Raw genomic sequence first — 18,734 nt, 5'->3', positions numbered from 1 at the left:
TGAAAAATCGGGTCTGGAATCCACATCCCCTGAGTCCCCATGACTTATTGTTTCCTATATCCTCGGTGCCTGTCAGTGAAAGAATGAAAGGACAGTGTGCAATGTGGACATTCCCACCCCCACCCCTCCCCCAGCCCCATTTTAAACACTATAAAAGATGACAGTACAATTATACTGTGCTGCGAGTGGGAGGAGCAGAACTTCCAACACCTCAAGCAAATCTCTGTGGCAGTTCCACTCAACTTCGGGCTGGACTGAAACGGGTACACACGTGTGATCCCAGCCCAGACACATGTGTGACACACAAATAAGCTGAAGCCAGAGCTGAGACTTCACCCAGGAAGTGCAGGAGTGGACAAGTGGAAACGAACCACCTCTGCCCCACATGTGTTTGGCATTAAGGATCGTCAAGGGCTTCTGCGTACTCCATCCAATTTACCTTGACTCATTGGACTTCAGATCTGTCTCAGCTAGGTGTTAAGAGGAGGCCCAACATACTGGTACTCCAACGTCCCACACGTACCTATTAACAGTGGCCTGCTGGTCACGAAGATGTAACCCACTAGCACAGGTAGGTGATACAGAAAAAAAACCAAACCAAACCAACAACTTAGCTAATTAGCCAAGAGACTGGTTTCCAGAGATAATCCTGCTGTTGTCTAATTGTGTGGATTTGAAATTACGCATTCAATCTACACACTTGTATCGAAAGGGTGCTAGAGTAGGAAAATGCTTTTCATACAGTGTTCAGATAGTTTCACAGAGGTAGTAGGGTCTCCTAGGAGGGTCTCTGTGGCTTTATCGACTGCATTACCACATTGGGCATCTATACCTCGCAACCTGACTTCAATCAGAGCTGTTCCGTCTTCATCTGTGTCAGTATCCTGAATAATGCTTAACTGGAAAAAATAAATTCTGCTTTAAAAACAGTGGTAATAAAAAACGAACAAAATTGCTTTGGAAATCTACTGGAGTAGCTAATCTCTAAGGTGCCTACCAGGTCCTTCAATCTATGAGACATTTGGGGCCAGGCTGAGCCTATGGTGCTTTTCGAATCATCCCAAGTAGGTCTGATCTGGCCTGGGATCAGTCTGTGTTTTAAAGGAGCCCACCACAGAAATTCTTCTAGAAGCACTCCTTCCCCTTGAGGATCCTCCAGGCCATAAACAATCCAGGATTCTAGTTCAAAGCAGGTCATGGATGAAGTAAATTCCTTGCAGTTTTCCCTAGGGCTTAGACCCACTGTGAAGAAGCTCTGATCTGATTTAACACGTTTAATTGAATTCATTTCATTGAACATCAATTATATGTTATGCATTTGCTTGGTACTATTATACTTTGGGGCTGATATTTGTCATTTTGTTTCTGTTGTTGTTGATTTTTTGTTTGCTTTTCCAGTCTTAACACAGAAACTGTAACTCCTACCTCTCCATAGGTAAGGAAACGTAGGGACTGGTGTCCTTTTGTTCCCTAACATATTTCCATTGAATTCTTCCAACCTCTGCTTAACAACAACTGAGTGTCCCTTACCAAAGGAGGTGCAGGGATAAATAGAAGAAAAGTTTAAAGAACATGGGCTCTGTCTTCAAGGGTTTAGAGTGTGTCTGAGAGAAAGCCCTCCCACAGGTAACACCAGCAGGTAACAAAGGAAGAGTGCTAAACCAGCTACAATCACCCACCAATGGTAGACACGAGATTTGCTTGGCAGAATGGAAAGGGTGAGATTAGGGCCAGCTAGCATTTTTAGAGGTTTGAACTATCTGCTGACAGGGTAAACGGTCTGGACGCAGAGAATGACCCTTATGGGAATGGGGAGAGAGTGGAAGAGAAGCCCCAAGGAGCACTAAGGAGGCTGGCCTCTCTGGCGCAAAAGCTGGCTGTCCAGAGTGCAGACACGCAACCTCTACTCCTGCCTCAGTGGAGGTGGCCCACCAAGTGACTTACCTGCTCCAGAACTCAACTTCTCAGCTCCTCCACGGAACTCAGCTCCTGGGCTATTTATCTCAAAGATGCATCTCCATTTCAATGCACTTAATGCTTGCCACATGCTTAGAGCTCACTACCTGTGAGAGAGGCACACGTTATTATTCCCATAATCATCGTTTACCACCTGCCTGCCCCACTTGAGCCCATTACTCACGCCATCCCTCTCCCAGGAGCGGCCTTTCGCCATCTCCCATGGTCCTAGACATACCCGCTCTTTGGGGGATGTATCTACTAAATGCTCAATTTTAAATCGGCTACTTCCAAATGCTCGGGGGAACTCAAAAGGGAAAATGGTATTTGATTTGGATTCCTCAATAAATATGCTTCAGAAGTTGAGGGTGGGACAGTGTCTCTCAAAGGCAGGAAGAGAAAACAGCCTATGGAGTGACATAGGGAAGATAACAGCCAAGATATCATCCAAAGTAGGGGTCTTCCCACACATGCACAACCTTCCCCCATTTTCCTCTTTCTCCCTGATATCGGTCTCCTAAGCCAGTAATGATAATCTGGGAATAAATTCGCATTTTCTAAGGGAGAAATATTGCCAAGCTTGTTAATCTCATGCAGATGTGATGTTACTTTTACTATGTTGTAATATGGCTTCTTAAAAAACAAGTCGGAAGGGGGGGGATGCCCACCAAAAAAAACAACAAATATTCGCCAACCCATATGGTCAGTAATTGCTGTTTAATAGTCCTCCTATTACAAACCTGAGAGGCAGCAGTCTGAATTACCAGTAGAGTATTAATAAACAGGAATGAGTTAATAGTGCATAAAGACCTTCTAGTGGAACAGTGGGGGAGTTGAATATTCTTTTCTTCAGTCAGCTGTAAGTAATTACTGCATGGTGTGCTTCTGACTATTACCATAACAGAGCAATTGGACGTGAAGAATGGATAATAGTACGGACATGGAGGTATTTTTAGAATATCAGCAGTGAAGCAGGTAACTGGCCTACTCCAGTAGAAACCTTTAAATAAGTTTAGAAGACTTTTTTTTCCCCTCTCCTTATGACATTTAGCCAGGGTAGAATTTTAAAAAGATCAATCTAATAAATTATTTAAAATAACTTTACAAAGAGGATGCCTGTGATATGTAAATAAGAAGGCAAGAAGGGAGGAAGGAAAAGTCTAAAAAGCCCAGGCGGACGGGAGGCATGGAGCCGACGTTACTGTAACTACATAATCACAGGTTCCTTCCTGCTCCTTTGAGAGTACAGTCTGGATGCGAATCTGCTTGACTGGCTCCCACTGGCTGCTCAGGTGAAAGTGAAAATATTCAAATCAGAGCTGTAACTATGATTGCTGGAGTTGTGGGTTTTCTAAAATTGAGTTAGTCATCCTCGGTGATTTAATGATGCATATCATTTATTTTAAAATATTATTACAGGGGCATTGACGGAGCTGCAGTGCCTCCTTCACGGGACTGTCCATTATGCAATGCGGCAGGGTATGTCATGGGCGGCGGCAGCTGAGATATCATCTCACGGCACAACATATGTTCTCAGATGAAAACAGCTTGAGACTTTGATTCAGAAAGCGGTAATTTTGCAAATGCACACAAATATCATTTAAGGAATATTTTGAATTTTTTTTTTTCAGGGTATAGGTCCTTCTCCTGCCTCCTGGCTGCACAGGCCGATGCTGATTTTTCAATTTGCAGGTTTGTTAAGCATCATGGAATGTTTTGGTTCTCAATCAAGAATATTCTTCCCAAGTGGTTCCAAAGTCCTACGCTTGAAAATAAACGTGTGTCCTCTTTGTCTCCTAGCAGCATGTGTTCCAATGTACAATAGCGGCACAGGACAGAGGAAGGCAATGCCTTTGATTGAACCATCCTATAGGCTTTTAACCTGCCACTCTCCTGGGCTGAGAGCTTTCTTCAGGCCAGGCGGCATGCTCTCTTCTTTGGGCGGTGCTGGCAGCTGGAGTCCAGCGGGGATGGTTAGGAGCCAGGACCCACGTCCTCCTCCTGGCGGGATTCCTGTCCTATCTTGTAGCACAGGAGCTGAACAGAGGATGAGCTGCCTCAGTGTTAATGACCTCAGAGACCCACCTGAAAATGAGGTGCAACCTATGGGACAGGTGGCGATGCTTAACTGATCTCTGCTCGGTGCTCTGAAGTCTGACAAACAAATGTGTGTGAAATAAACACTGTCGCATTTATTTCTCCTGAAAAACCACATTATTGTGTCTGAGCTCTGCCAGCCAGGATATTCTGATTCATCTAGACACGGCCCCTTTCTTGCTAAAAGATGCTGCGGCGAAAATTTACAGCTGTGTATTTCACCTGTTTAGCTGGTTTTCTTAATAGAAGTCAAGGGCACACCTGTGGAGGTGTCATTATAACCCAGGGACAGCAGTAGCTTCTCCCTGTCTCTGGTTTTGATTTACCTTTTTCACGCACTTGAAAAGAGAACAGTTCTCCTTTCTCCAAGTCTACAGAAAGATGAGGACAAAAGAAAATCTGGCTAATTAAATACCGATTTTTAACAAAAGTTTTCACACAGGACAAAGACCAATGGTCATTTCTACAGAGTGCTCAAGACCTCATAATTTTGGGCATTTGAGTGTTTAGCATCTTTGTGGTTTTGGTTTAGTGAAACTCTGAGATACTTATAACCAACTTTGCATGTACCCGCACTCTGTGGTCGTATGTCCCATTGAAAGTCATTCTTCAGCTCATCAGTCATGAACTTTTCAAGGGCATGGGCTACACCTCCAGGGTTTACACCCCAGCTGGCCACCGTGTCCAGAGTGCCAGCACATAACTTCCCCAGGGGGAGATATCACCAGCAATCAGAGCTGTTACTATTTTAGATCTAGAAAACCCTGTGGGGAGCAAGGGAATAAGAGGTTTTTCCCAAGAGTGAGAGTAAGGGGAGAAAGGAGGCTCCAATGCCTTTATATCTCCATTTAGCTCTAAGAAGCTCAGGAGGAATATAAACACCTGGAGTCGGTAAGAAGTTAAGTAGTTTCAGAGGCCACCTCTTCTCTTATTTTAGCTGGTCCCTCCCTAGTCAAGAATCCTTAGTATCTTCACGTATTCCCATCGAAACAACTTAGTAGGCCAACACTCCAATAAGAACTGGCAAAAGGGTAAATTATTTGAAAACGATTATAAAATTCAATTTGTATAAAAATTTACAGACTGGTTGAATTCATGGGTTATCATGACAACCAGTAAAACTCACAATTATTTTTCAGCATTTGGTAAATAATCCTCTGAAATGTCCAGAATGATATTGCATATGACAGTAATTACAACAGAGGTCTAAATAACCTGACCTTTACCTGCTTCATTGATTTCATCTCCCACCATCCTCCCCATGGTCTTATTTCAGTTCCCCCATCACCCTCAGCTTATCCCCGCATCTGGGTCTTTACACCATCTATTCCACCAGACTGGAAGACATTCAGCCTCAGTGTAAATGTCATCTCCAAGAAACTATTCTTAACAGTTTTCTGGGCATTCTCTAAACATGACCCTGCTTTATTTTCTTAACAGCTTTTATACTAGTTGATATTTTCTTGTTAGTATGTGTGCTAGATTGAACTGTTCTCAATTCTTGATTCCCACCCTGCTATAATAAGCATGCCATGTAACTACAGGTAGAAAATGACCCCCACCTAATTGATGTTAGGCTTAGCCGTGTGACTAACTTGCATTGATTAATTGAGCAGACTTGATAAGAACAGAGACTTTAAATATGTTGTGTGTCTTGCTTGTGTTCTGGTGCCCTTACTATTCCTTGTAAGAAAGATATGTCATAAGTCGTCATTTTTTTAAGAAGAATGACGATAGAATAAAACTGAACCTAACCAGAAGCCTAGAATAAAGCCCCCCCATGACCAGAAGTAGTGCTGTTTCAGCCAACCCATGGGACCATTAGCAAGAAAATAAACACCTGTTGTTTGAGCCTCTGATATTTGGGTTTGAGTGTGAGGTTTATCAAATTCATCATTAATGTCACAATTGCCAATTAACATAGAAATTATACCAGAAATGGCCTTCTGCTGTCAAAATCCTTTAACATATGCATCATTTGGTTTGGGATCATATAGTAAGTAGAGAGGAAATGATAAAAAACTGTATAAGAACCTGGGAAAAAATGACAATCCATATCGTAATAGTAACAAAACACTTGGTAAAACCATTGGCTGCAATAACTTAGAAGGCAGAAGAATGTACTATGGGCACATACTGCATGGGCTGGGACATTTCTGAGGCAGAATATTCATGGTATGAGTTGGCTGCTATTATCCAGATGTGAAAAGTAACTATAAGAGAGAAATGAGCTTGCAAAAAAATTGACTAGTTTGCAAGGAGGATTGAGGGGAATTGAAAGAACCTATGAATTCTGGGGATTGTAAGTTTGAAAACTTAAACCATTTCTCTGTAAAGGTGTGGCACTACAACACTGCCATACGGCAAAGAAAAAAGATGGTTGTCACACCCCTGAAAAGATTAAGGACATTGAGGGTGCAACTCATAAATGAGCAAAGGACCTACACTTACATCTAGAAAGAATCATGTCTCTAAAATAACAGTGGGTTAGGCATTTGGCACATGTAGTTGACTAGAATCTACATGGGAATCCCACAAAAATTTTGAGAGAGTTGTATTGGAAAAACTGTCACTAGCCTGGGTTTAAAAAGACTATGTCTGTTTGAGATACATAAAGAACTCTGGGCCCTCAAAATTTTATAGGCAGGAAGCAGGCTGAGAAATCTGCTCAGCAACCAAGAAGGGCATATTCTCCAGTACTTGTCAGAAAGGCCAAGATGAAAAAGGAAGAAGTTCCAAGGGCAGAGTAGACAACTCTCTGGTATAGAACCAGGGCCTAACCAAGGTATAAACCAACCTCTCGGTAGGGGAACCCTCAAAATTAACCCAGCAGAACTTCAAAACTGCTATAGAGCCATGACTTCCATGTGACTTCTATCTTTCTCCTAGTTTTCTCCATGTTGATTGCAAGGGTTTGTTTATCCTGTTTCTATTCCAACATTTTATATTAGATATGTGGAGGCAAATAATATATCTTTTCAATTTATGGCATAGATGTCTAGAGCAAGAGCAGTTCCATCTAGACCTGATGTGGATCATGAGATCATGGACTTTGAACCTGATGCCATAACTGGGTGAGCCTTTGTAGGTTTCCTGGGATGACACTGAGTATATCTCATATGCAGAGGGATCCTAAAAAATTGTGACCAAGAGGGTAGACACGGGCAGATAGATTGAATTATTATTTTTAATTCTTCATTTATTTCCTATTATAAAATTATACATTCAAATTTTTTTCCCATAGGACTTACAGGTATTCCCACTATGAATGAAAAATACTTCCTTGATCCATTCACAGTGGGCTTGGCATGTGAATTGTCTTGGTTAATAAAATGTTAATAAATGTGAGAGAAGCAGAGTTTTAGACTCGCTGGCATGATCTGGCTTGTTCTCTTGCACTCTTGCCATTCCTCATGAGAAGCACAGGTCCCAGATAGCAACTGGTCCAGGAATCTGGGTTCTCTGGACTAGTGGATCAGATCTCAACTGACAATTTCAAGCCATGGTAAGCTGAACCCTGCAATTCCAGCTGACCTACAGAATTGCTAATGAGATAAGTGAGTATTTGGTGTTTTAATTCAGAGATTTTAGAGCTATTTTTTTCACAGCATTGTTGTAAAAAAAAATGCTGGCTGATACCATTTACATGTTTGTTTATTGTCTGCTGCATCGGCATAAAAGATCTGTGAAAATAGGAATATTTTCTATATCGTTCATGTATATGTTCCTGTGGATAGAAACATTCTAGGTGTATGGTCATTGCACAATACACATTTTAAATGGATAGATAAAAATGTATATATAGTACGAAACTACCAATTTATTTCTATTTTTTTAACATTAAAAAAATTAATTTATTTGAGAGAGAGAGAGAATGCAGGAGCAGGTGGCAGAGTCAGAGGAAGAAGGAGAAGCAGACACCCTGCTAAGCAGGGAGTCCTCAATCCCAGGACCCTGGGATCATGACCTGAGCTGAAGGCAGACACTTAACTGACTTAACCACCCAGGCACCCCAAGAAACTACCAACTTAACACTACTAGAACCCAATTTGGCTATCTCATTTACTGAAAACTTAAGGTTAAATTGGCAGTGGGCAGAGAAGAATGGCATACCTATAGGAACAGAAGCCATTTTGAGTTTTTCACAAGAAAGTATTAGAGATCTCCTTAAGTGGTGTTATGAATGTCTGATATAAAGACAGCTGTAGTGACGAGAAGAGTTAATTTGGTTGAGAAGAGTTAATTTGGTTGAGAAAAGGGAATTATTATGAGACAATGTCCCAGTTGTCTTTATATCCACAGTTGCAACACAAAGTGGGCTCTCGATACATGTATGTTAAAATGAATCGACTTTCAGAGCTCATAGAAGCTCCTTATACTGTACTCGTCTTTTAGTTATGGGAGATATTAAGAGGACATCAGCAAATAATGCAAGTCTATGCTTAATTCTTCACTTTGCTGGAAACTCTCTAACTTGGGAAGAGCTAGATTACGCCTGTGGGTCAAGCAAAGTACTCTCTTCTCTTTCCACAGCTGAAAAGTGAGGAACTCTGCAGATATTAACAGAACTTGGTTTTTAGCTTTTCATATTCTCCAAATCAACTCATATTACTTTCTTATTCTTCCTTAGCAATCCTTTTCCTTAGCCCAAATATCCCACCCTTCATTTCATGCAGTAATTCCACTGAAAGTTTATTTTCCAGCTGCTGTCACCCAGCCTGTATTATGGACTACGTCCTGTGCTAAATCCTGGGGATACAAGTTAGACATAGTTCTTGCCACCGAGGCACCTACTGGAGAACGAAGACAAATAACTGGATGATGTTGTTTTAAAATGCTACAATTGAACAATACATCATAAGAACACAAAAGTAGGGCATCTCAGTGGTACTGAGGGACCAACAAAGAGTGGGATTTGAAATATAAGAGGAGATATGGAAGGGAGATGATAATGAGAAAGAAATGTTCCCAAACATGTTTTTGCTTATGCTTATAGGAAGGGTGGCCCCCATATAAGAAAACAAATACCAGTGTATTCTTGAAGGAAAATTACATGGATGACCAGATACACACTTTAGTTAACTAATGGAAGAGGAAAAAAAAGAGTTTGTAGAGTCCTAGAAGACCCTCTCCCGACATATAGTATACATACCTTACCACCATCTCAAGGAATATGATGAAATGGCAAGGAAGCAAAAAACAGCAATTATTCCAGGAGAGAGAAAAGCAAAAATCTATTGATTGAAGCAGTTTTGTCCACTTGTTGAAAGTGCCTTTATTTTTTTTTTCTTGGAATGGCACTGGGAGTCTGTAAAGAGAAATTAAAAAGTAAATGAAGAAAGTCTAGAATGTAAAGAGAAGACCAAATTGTATAACAAAGGAGAAACCAGGATGGAATTTGGCCTATCAAGATGAGGGTGTGAAGGGACAAAGGATCCTCAGAGTCTGGAGAACTTCATAGAAACTCAAAAACAATTCTCATGGGTTGATTGATTAGACAAGATAAGGTGTCCTGAGGCCAAGGGGTCAAGAGTTTATGTGGTCAATTTAAAAGTTTTCTGATTTAGCAGAGGGCATTTTGAAGATAGCTGGAAAATGTTTAGTTAATTGAATTTGTGAAGTAAATGTATATCCCCAAAAGTGTTTATGTCTGCTCTCTATTTTTTAATCTTTCATATTTGTCAGAACAAAATTGTGCCAATGACATGAAGAGTTAGTCTTTTAATGATATTTTTCTCTCCTTTCTGTATCACTCTGCTCCAACTTCTACTCTCACCATCCTGGAAGGCTACACAGATTCAATGTTCTAATAGCAAATCTTATTCTAATACTTCCTGAAAAAAAATTGTTTCTCATGTATGTGTATGTTTTTTTCAAGGAAGATAATTTTAGTAGGAGAGTGTATCTCCCAGAGAGCATATAATTTCCCAGACAACTTTTCTTTCATGTGATAACATTAATAGGAGTTCGACCACATTTCTTTATTAACTGTGATACAAATCAGGGAAAATCATGATAATTCCCTCCCAACCACAGATTCTAATACACAAACTCTAAATAATTTTAGGATTCTTCTGACAGAAACCAAAACCAAATTTTAAAAATGGTGCAAATAGATTGAACTGTTCTCAATTCTTGATTCCCACCCTGCTATATCCTTTTTTTTCTTTTTAATTATTTATAATCATCAACATGTCATAATGGTTATTTTCATTGTCTTCCTTTATATATTTTTATCAACAGTGCAAATATACAAAAATGTAACTGAACATAGAGAGGAAAAAATTCCTTGAAAAGAAAAAGAAAAAGTTGAAAATAGCTTATGTATTTACATGCCTGGTTGTATTTGAGCTTCATAACAAATTTGGTAGGATAGTGTAGGGACGGGAGGCAGTGCATCAAAATAGGTAAGAAGATGGTCTTTTAGTCATTAATGCCTAGATAGAATCCCACTCATTAGCTGTGGGATGTAGGGCTGGTTAGTTAATGTCTGTGAGGCCTAGTTGCCATTGTTTGTAAAAAAGGATAATAAAACTTACCTTTTTGTTTGTTGAGGGGATTAAATGAGGGAAAAACTTACCTTTTTGTTTGTTGAGGGGATTAAATGAGGGAAAATAAAGGCCTTGGTGCATAGGATTAAATAGATAATATTTATTTATAAAGTAAATAAATAAATATAAAAAACATCTAGGATCAGTATGGCAAAGGTAATATTATTTTTTCCACCTGATATATGTGTCCAGAAGTGTGCCTAACCACCTGCTGACCACACGAAGGAAAATTTTAGCTTTTAGCTTTTAATACTCAGAGGTGACCTGTCCATGTTTAACACTTCTAACCAAAAAAACACACACAAAAAGCAAAACAAAAAAAACCCCCAAAACCTATTAGGAAAATATGTATCGATGCCATTTTAACTAAGTTATTAAATATCTTTCTAACGAATGTGTCCATCTAGTTAACAATCCTTCAAAAATGCAGTGAGCCACAGTCTGAGCACTGACAGAGCCCTGAAAGATCAGGCTCAATCTACAGGGTGGCCCATGGCAGTCTCTCCCCCCACTGCTAGCCAACACTTAATGACATAATTAAATGGCTAGAAAGTTCCATAATTCTTGCTCCTTTAATTAACCAGAAGGAAACCTCTTATCTTCTCAATGTTGAAAATTCTGCTGTTTCATTCAGTGTAAGTTTCAAAAGGCTACTATTCAAATTCCATAACAATTGCAAAGAGCACTAATTATTTTAAAAAAGAAAGAAGTGAGAATTTGAGCGGAAATGCAAACTTTCAGCTAAAATTGGTTCTGTATAGCATGCTGTGAGTTTTCACCAAAAGTTATTCTAGATGATAAACATAAACTTAGCAGAAGCCAAAAGCACTGAAGCAGATGATTTCCTTGAAAATTCTTCTGGACTCAGGAGGTGTAGCACTAAGATATTTCACAGAGGTTCAATTTCTTCATGAGGAAAAAGTATGAACTTGGGATGAGACACAGAATACGCACTGTAAATCTGACAAAAGTTTCTTAAAATCTCTCCTTTTGTTCCTCTGACCTTCCATTAATTTAACAGCTCGAATTCAGGTAGAAGCTGTAATTATCTCAATTAGATGCACAATGGGGAATGGCCACGTAAAAGGAATCCAGTGGTACTGCCTTGGTAGGAAGAGGAAAGTGGAGAATTTATATTCTGTAAGCTGTTCCCACTTCCCATGTTGCCTGGGCAAGACCCAGAAGTTTGCTAATGTTCCTCAAAGAGAGGATTCAGAACAGCCTAGTTGAGCATTGTGGGCTGAGCATGCGGCTCCCTGTGATGGAGGGCATGGTGCCTTCCCAGCAGACACTCTAAAGGACTTTCCAGGACAGAGGCTGGCTACGTGATACAGCACAGAATCAAAAAGCATCAACCAAAACTGAGGTGAGTCAGAGGCATCCAGGGGTTATCTGAGGGTACTGACCAAACAATAGAAGAGCAGATCCCAATTCAAACCTGCTGTAGACACCTGCAGAGCAAAGAGCAGCCAGGCCGAGAAGAGACCTTGCCACAGAGAGCTTCAGGACCAGATGCAGGACAAGGACTCAAGCACCCCTTTCCTCTGCCTCCGATCAAGACCCTCGTCAGGCATGTACCTTAGGGTTGGGAAAGCTGTGCACAAATGTCTGCTTCAAAATGTCGCCCTCGCTTGGCAAGACATGTGCCCTGGGCTGGACTGAGGAGCTTCCCTGACATCAGTCATCTCAGAAGAGTGGACTTCTTTGCCTTTTCGTTTTTCATTCTAAGTTGAAGTCTGTGTTAGCTATAGCCTTGTTTCTCAGACACCAGGACATCATCTTGAGGAAGAGAAGGAGGGGGCAGTAAGAGGAGAATCTCAAAGACTGAGCATTTTCCTCAAGAGACTACATCTTTCAAAGAAGACTCTATATAAACCATCATAACTTTGAATGGATTGAATGTTAAAATGAAAGGAGACCTACAAACCAGAAATGACTGAAATACTGCTAATGGATAATAAGTTGTTTTTACCACTCAGTGAAGTGGAATTACATGGACCAGATTAGACTTTTTAGAAATTAAAGGGCAGCATTTATTTTCTGCATATCTGAGTGTAGCATGAAGAAATTTCCAACTCCATTGTGTGTGTGTGTGTATAACATAAAACTAGAAAACTGTACTTTAAACACAATCATTTTTTTCTACATAATGAGATTATGGATGTTTATATTTTTGATTTTTCACTCTCACATCCCTCAATTTTTCTGTCATGAGCATGTATTAGCTGTTTAAAATCAAAGATGGATAAATGCTATTTTTAAATAATTTGTTTACATCTTCTAGTTGTTTTTGTTTAAACCCCAACTGTTAAAAAAAAACAAAACCACATGAACTATTTGGTCAGTCTGTTTTATATATATATATATATATATATATAAAACTTCTTTCTTACTTTAACTTTGCTCTGTTGTAATCCCTTTATTTCAAAGATCACGTTGTATGTCCTTTTTTCTCTTAAAGTTTCAAAATGGCCTTTGGCCAAATGCAATAAAATTTTGCCCTGACCTGACATAAAGAATGGAGTATGTATATGAAAGCACTTTGCAAACTTTAAAGGACTTTAAAAACGTACGGTGGCATTGGTGGTGGGAGGCAGGGGAGCCAGGGTGAGCGGTGAGGAGGCGCAAGAGGAGGAACTAGGTTGTATCTTTACATAACATAAATTTCAAAGGTCCTTCCTGAATTAATTTGCAAACAGAAGTAAATGGAGTCACTGTGACTCCATTCCTGAATGCTCACAATTTTTACAAGTTAATCCCACGCCTGTGATAACATGGTACACACCTTCAAGTTGACGTATTTCTGTATCTTGATGCTAAGAGCAATGGACCTCCTTCCATAGAGTCAAGAGTACCTCAGAGCTATTGGTCTCCTCGTGTGAATCCTGAGGCCACCTCCTGTATCTATATTGTTAAGAGTGGTCCTAGAAGGCAGTCCTTATTAGGACAACTTTGAATCTGGAAACTGTCTCTTGAATTTGGGTTTTTTTGCTTGTTTGAGAGGGAGGAGCTACAGATCCCAGAAGGACAAATTTTAAGAATACTCTCCAAAGTTGGATCTTCTTAGTATCCCTCTCCCCCCAGATTAAAAGAGGAATAGTTTGTTGACAAAGAGTCTTTCTTCACTGTCCAGGTTCCCCGGTGCAAGCCTAGGGTGAAATAAGCGTGCTTTAATGGTGAAGAGCATATGATGTGAAGTCAGACAGCCTGATTCACATCCCAGCTCTACCACTTGTTAGTTATATGACCTTGGAGAAACCACTCAACCTCTTTGCCTTAAACTCATCATAAATGGGGATTATAATAGGACCAGTTTCATAGGGTTCTTGACAGATTTAAATGCATCGATAGATGGGAAATGTGATGTGAATAGCATCTGGCCTTACTAAGGACTCCATAAGCATGAATCGTTATTAAGATGGGAATCCTCATGTGTATCCAGACCACCACAAGCCTATCACTCCTCAAGGAAGATAATCCTGAGATGGCCTGGTAATTCTAAGAAAGAACTACTTCTCATAGTTCAAGTGTGTGTGGTGACCAATGTGCATGAACAGACGTGGAGAAAGCCTTCTGAATTCACTTTGGCAGCAGCAGGGCCGTGTTTGTGGTGAGTCAGCCACACTTTCTGGCTTGGTTGTCTCTGGGATGACTCCATGGCCCTGGATGTAGTTTTGTGATATACGCATCTGGGACAGGGTTCAATATACTGGTCTTACACCTCACAGAAAGCAAGCAATGGAAACTTCATAACACAAAAATATTGTTGAGTTCATGGATTTATTATTTTCTCACCAGGCTTTCCGAATACTAAAGGCTCTCAAACAGGCATTGGAATGAATACTATTGAACCATATCAGAAACCTAAAATATGTGAGGCACGAAGCTGTGCTTTTACCTGGAAAGTCCTTCTCTTTCCTCCCTTTTTTGACCAAAGGACAAATTACAACTAGAGAGGAGGGAGAAGACTCCTTGGGTATATGTTAACATTTTTTAGGAATAAAAGCATTATTTCTAGAGCACCCTCACCATACTCTAGAAAAGTGACTTTTATATGATTCCTGGCTTTTATGGGGTTTAGCAAGATCTTTAACAGTCTTAAATCAGTATTCACTGAAATTTTTAATAAACACATGAAAATTTTCTAGATGGTACTAAAAATTGGTCAGTTGGCTTCATACCACACCTCCCATGCCTGCCCAGAGGGTAAGTCCATCTCATCAATACGCACTTGGGAAAAATGTTGAAGTCAGTCCTAAGCCACCCCTGATCCATTTAAATTCATTCATTAGACAAGTAGTTCTGGGTATTATCCCCTCTGTCCATTCCCTTCTATCCCTGGATCTTCTATTCCTTCTATCCCAGGATCTCCCATTCCCTTTGTTTTCTCCCACAATGTCAGATTATTACATATATATTCTTTAATAGGTCCATAGAAAATAAAACTACATCAGATTTGTTTTGGACAGGAGGGGTCAGCCTGAATTTCCAGAGTATGGTTCAATCCTCTACCACACATTTCTTCCCACTCCAGGGATTGCATTTCATCTTCTATCCATCCAGCTAAGGAGAACAGAGGCTAATTTAGGAGCCTCTTTATGCCTGTACATATTCAGCCAGAGGGGTCACTCTTGATTGATGCAAGACACTCTGTCCTCCAAGAGCTCGCCAAGTCCCTGCTGGTCCAGAGAGTAGCAACCAACAGTAACTCACCCTTTAGTGCCTGTGCATTTCTGTGCCTCCAGCTAGAAACCGTCAATAAAAACCAGAGGCAACTTATGTTGCCTTAGATCACTAATAAACGTCTCACACTACCACCTCAGAGCCCTTTCACAAAAATGTATTTCTCTACAGATAGATGCCAAGCCCCAGCAGCCAATTACTACAGAAATGCCTCAAAGGCTTGAAGGAGGAGGCAGGGAGAGAGAAGGGGCTTTTTTCAAAGGTAAGAGTTATATGCTTCCTCCTAATAAAAATGCTCCCTTTTGTGGAACGCTTCCTCTAAGCCAGACACTGGGATACGGTTTAACCTACATTATTTCATTCATTTTCTACAATTCTGGGACTCAAAAAGCTCCAGCCCATTTTACAGATGAGGACACAAAGGCTCTTGGGGCTTAAACAGCTTCTACCTTCTGCTTCTCCACTCCCCCGACCCCCCTAGTTAGGGTTGTGGATGTGCGTTGCAAAAGCAGCTGGGAAATGCCCAGATGTCATGCCATTCAGGTTGATGTCTGGGCTTCAGAACACGGCCACTCCTTCCCTTACAATGGAAAAAGGCTCAATGGTTCATTTAGTCCACAGACTGCCAGAAACAGACTCCACTGAATTCTGTCCATCATCTAGATGTCAACACTTCCAGGGCCTTCGACTTTACTGGTAAGTATGGAATATTCTGGGAAATTTCTTTTGGTACCACAAAGCACTGGGTGCCCATTCTGTATATGGCACTGTGATAGGTTCTGCATAGGTTTAAGGGAGTGGAATGTTAACTTAAAAAAAAAAAAAAAAGACCGCATGGTCACAGTTTTTTACAATTATTTTCAATCATGAAATACTAAAAAAAAAAAAAAAAAAAAAAAAAAAAAAAAAAAAAAAAGGGCCCTGAGTTAAAGGCTAGGGGATAAGAGGAACAAACATGCCTGGGCCATAGATTTTATCATTTCTTTTCATCCTTCCTTTGTTCTATCTCTGTTTCCTAAGGAGTGTCATTATCTCTCTTTACATATACAAGTCTTAGGCAGAGTATGTGGCAGGATGAAGTACCTGCACTGACCAAAAATCCATTTGGCTTCTAACTACAGAAAAGCTAATATATCCACATCCTGAAAAGATCGTGTAGCTGGACACTGGTTATGGTCTGATAGGTTAGAGCTGTCAGTTTCCCACTTCATCATGCTTCTCTCCTGCAAGAACTGAACCACAGACTATCATGAACTTTTGACTTTTTCTCAACCCTCCCTGAAAACTCACAACACATGAACATTAAATACCCAAGATAATTGCTTATCTGTAATATCTGTGGCATGAAGGACCCAGGGGATGCTGCCTTACATCCCTTCTAACTCAGCTGTTCTGCAACTTTTCTGTGAAGTGAAGGAGCAGACATAAGCTGTCTCCTCTTTGCAAGAGAGCGGAAGAGCCTCTGGATATGGTAGATCCGGGCCCGAATTTTGGGATGAGGGTCACCACCCATTTCTGGTGTGGAGAAAAATGACCTACTATTTTGAAGATAATAATACTAAGAACGGTAATATCTGGTACTTCTGTAGTGCTTCCCTATTTCTCAGGCATGTTCACAGCATGGTTACCTTGGCTTTACACATCAAACTTTACATTGGTATTAACATTTTAATATTTTTCTCAATGATAACACATCTCTGTATTTCATTTGATTGCCACGATCAGGAAGAGAAATACTGCCGTGCCCAGTTGATCAAAGAAGAAACTGAGGGTTAGAGGGGGTAATTTTTGCAGGTTATGAAGCTAGAATTTAAGCCCACATCATTCTTGGCAAAGTCCAGCTCTTCAGTAACCTTCATCTGGTGCATGGGGAAACTGAGGTTCTTCCTTAGGGAATCACGGAAGAACTAGATCACGTGCGCCTAAGAAGCCACATGCTCCACCACATGGACAGGAGTCACAGTGTTAAGTATGGGCCATGGCCAACGAAATCTTGCCTAGAGCCTTTGTGTGGACTGCAAATCCAGTCTACTTCCAAAAACCAGGCTCTAAGAGAGAGGTTTCTGTTGACACTTTCTCTGTATGTTTTGTTATGCTTGTTTTTGTTGGCCTAGAGAACCAGCAGCCAGGGACAGCAGGATGACTTTGAGCCAAGGGGCGGTCTGTTCACACCCTAGGGATAGGAGTGTTTCACTAAGTTGCTGCCGCTTGAAAGGACAGCCGCCATGCCGTCTTGCTCTCTCCCGGTTTTGTTATCCCTGAGATAATAAATAAAGGCTCATTCTGTGGTGTCCAAAAGACCCTTTTCAGGAGACCTGCTCTTGCTGGAAGTCTCCCGAGCCTCCTCACCTGATTACAGTCAGATGCTGGGCATTTCAAATTAAATTAGAACAAATAACAAAAATGAAAGGAGAGTGGGAAGGAGGAGGCACAAACCAGCAAAACTGTATTCATGTAAAGTAGCCCATGAGAAAAATGGAGCCTGAAAAACTCAACTGATATCGGCAGAGATTGACGTTTGCTGGCTCATCCGAGGCTAAAAAGAGCCACAAGTGAGAATTCGTAGGGATGACAACTCCAGGTCAATTTTGTATAGAATATTCTGATGTAGATATCGGCAGGAGAAACAGGAAGATGTTTTAAATCTAGATCTGAATCTTTATGGCTCTCAGACTATGAAATTGTTTCTATTTGCTTACACGATGATGTATGCAACATACAAGGTACCGATCTCGGAAGGTGGTAAGAATACTTGTCCCATTGTGCCACTCTTTCCTCTACCAAGTCCAGCCAAGGATGAACTGGCATTTGAGCTCAAAATTCTGCTCAAGGTGTGCCTAGAGAGACCCCCTGGAGTGTGGATGGATGGAAAGGCAGATAAATTTGTGCAATACCTGCTCCCAATATGCTCCAATGTCAATGAGATAGTTTAAAAGTACATGGAAGGATTCAGAGACCAGGAGTACAGTGTGTCCATTACCAGAGTGATTTAAAACAGAATCCTTATAGTTCCATTAAAACAACTTGAAGTCAAGGAGCCTAACGAAGCCTCAGAGTCACTTTTGCCTCCCTGATACCACTTTAGTTACACCTTCATCACATTTTCCTGATTCGTTGCTCTCAGCTATTTCAGCTACCCTAAATATTGCTGGATCCTAGAACGGCATTAAGATATTTGATAAGACAATCTAACTTCACCATCCAGATGCTGAAAGGACATTTACATTTAATGTGCTTTTTCAATCCTATTAGCCCAAGTAATATATTGTACAGTAAAATATATTGTCTTATTACAGTACTTTCATCATGAAGAAACAATAAGCACACAGAAACATAATTCATATTATATTGTCTGTCACTAGAGGAGGGCTCTTCAACAAACTCAAACCCAATTTGGATAAAATAAGTTATTTGATGCTAGAGAGTTCACTTATCTTGTGCCAAAAC

The 18,734-nt window shown here is 40.5% G+C and overlaps 1 long non-coding RNA gene across 2 annotated transcripts in view; it reads right to left on the bottom strand.

Annotated features, from left to right (window-relative positions):
* Positions 1-18,734, bottom strand: part of LOC117801973 — a 203,531-nt gene that overhangs the window by 12,277 nt on the left and 172,520 nt on the right. For both annotated transcript variants that reach the window (XR_004624903.1, XR_004624902.1), the window contains exons 3-4: positions 9,206-9,361; positions 1,945-2,063 (exon numbers count right to left, since the gene is read on the bottom strand). This is a non-coding gene — a long non-coding RNA (uncharacterized LOC117801973). The remainder of the gene's footprint in view (positions 1-1,944; positions 2,064-9,205; positions 9,362-18,734) is intronic.

The sequence above is a fragment of the Ailuropoda melanoleuca genome, chromosome 4 (genome assembly GCF_002007445.2).
Source record: "Ailuropoda melanoleuca isolate Jingjing chromosome 4, ASM200744v2, whole genome shotgun sequence".
NCBI lineage: Eukaryota > Metazoa > Chordata > Mammalia > Carnivora > Ursidae > Ailuropoda > Ailuropoda melanoleuca.
The sequence above is the reverse complement of the archived record's forward strand: the minus strand, read 5'-3'. Positions and strand labels throughout refer to the sequence as shown.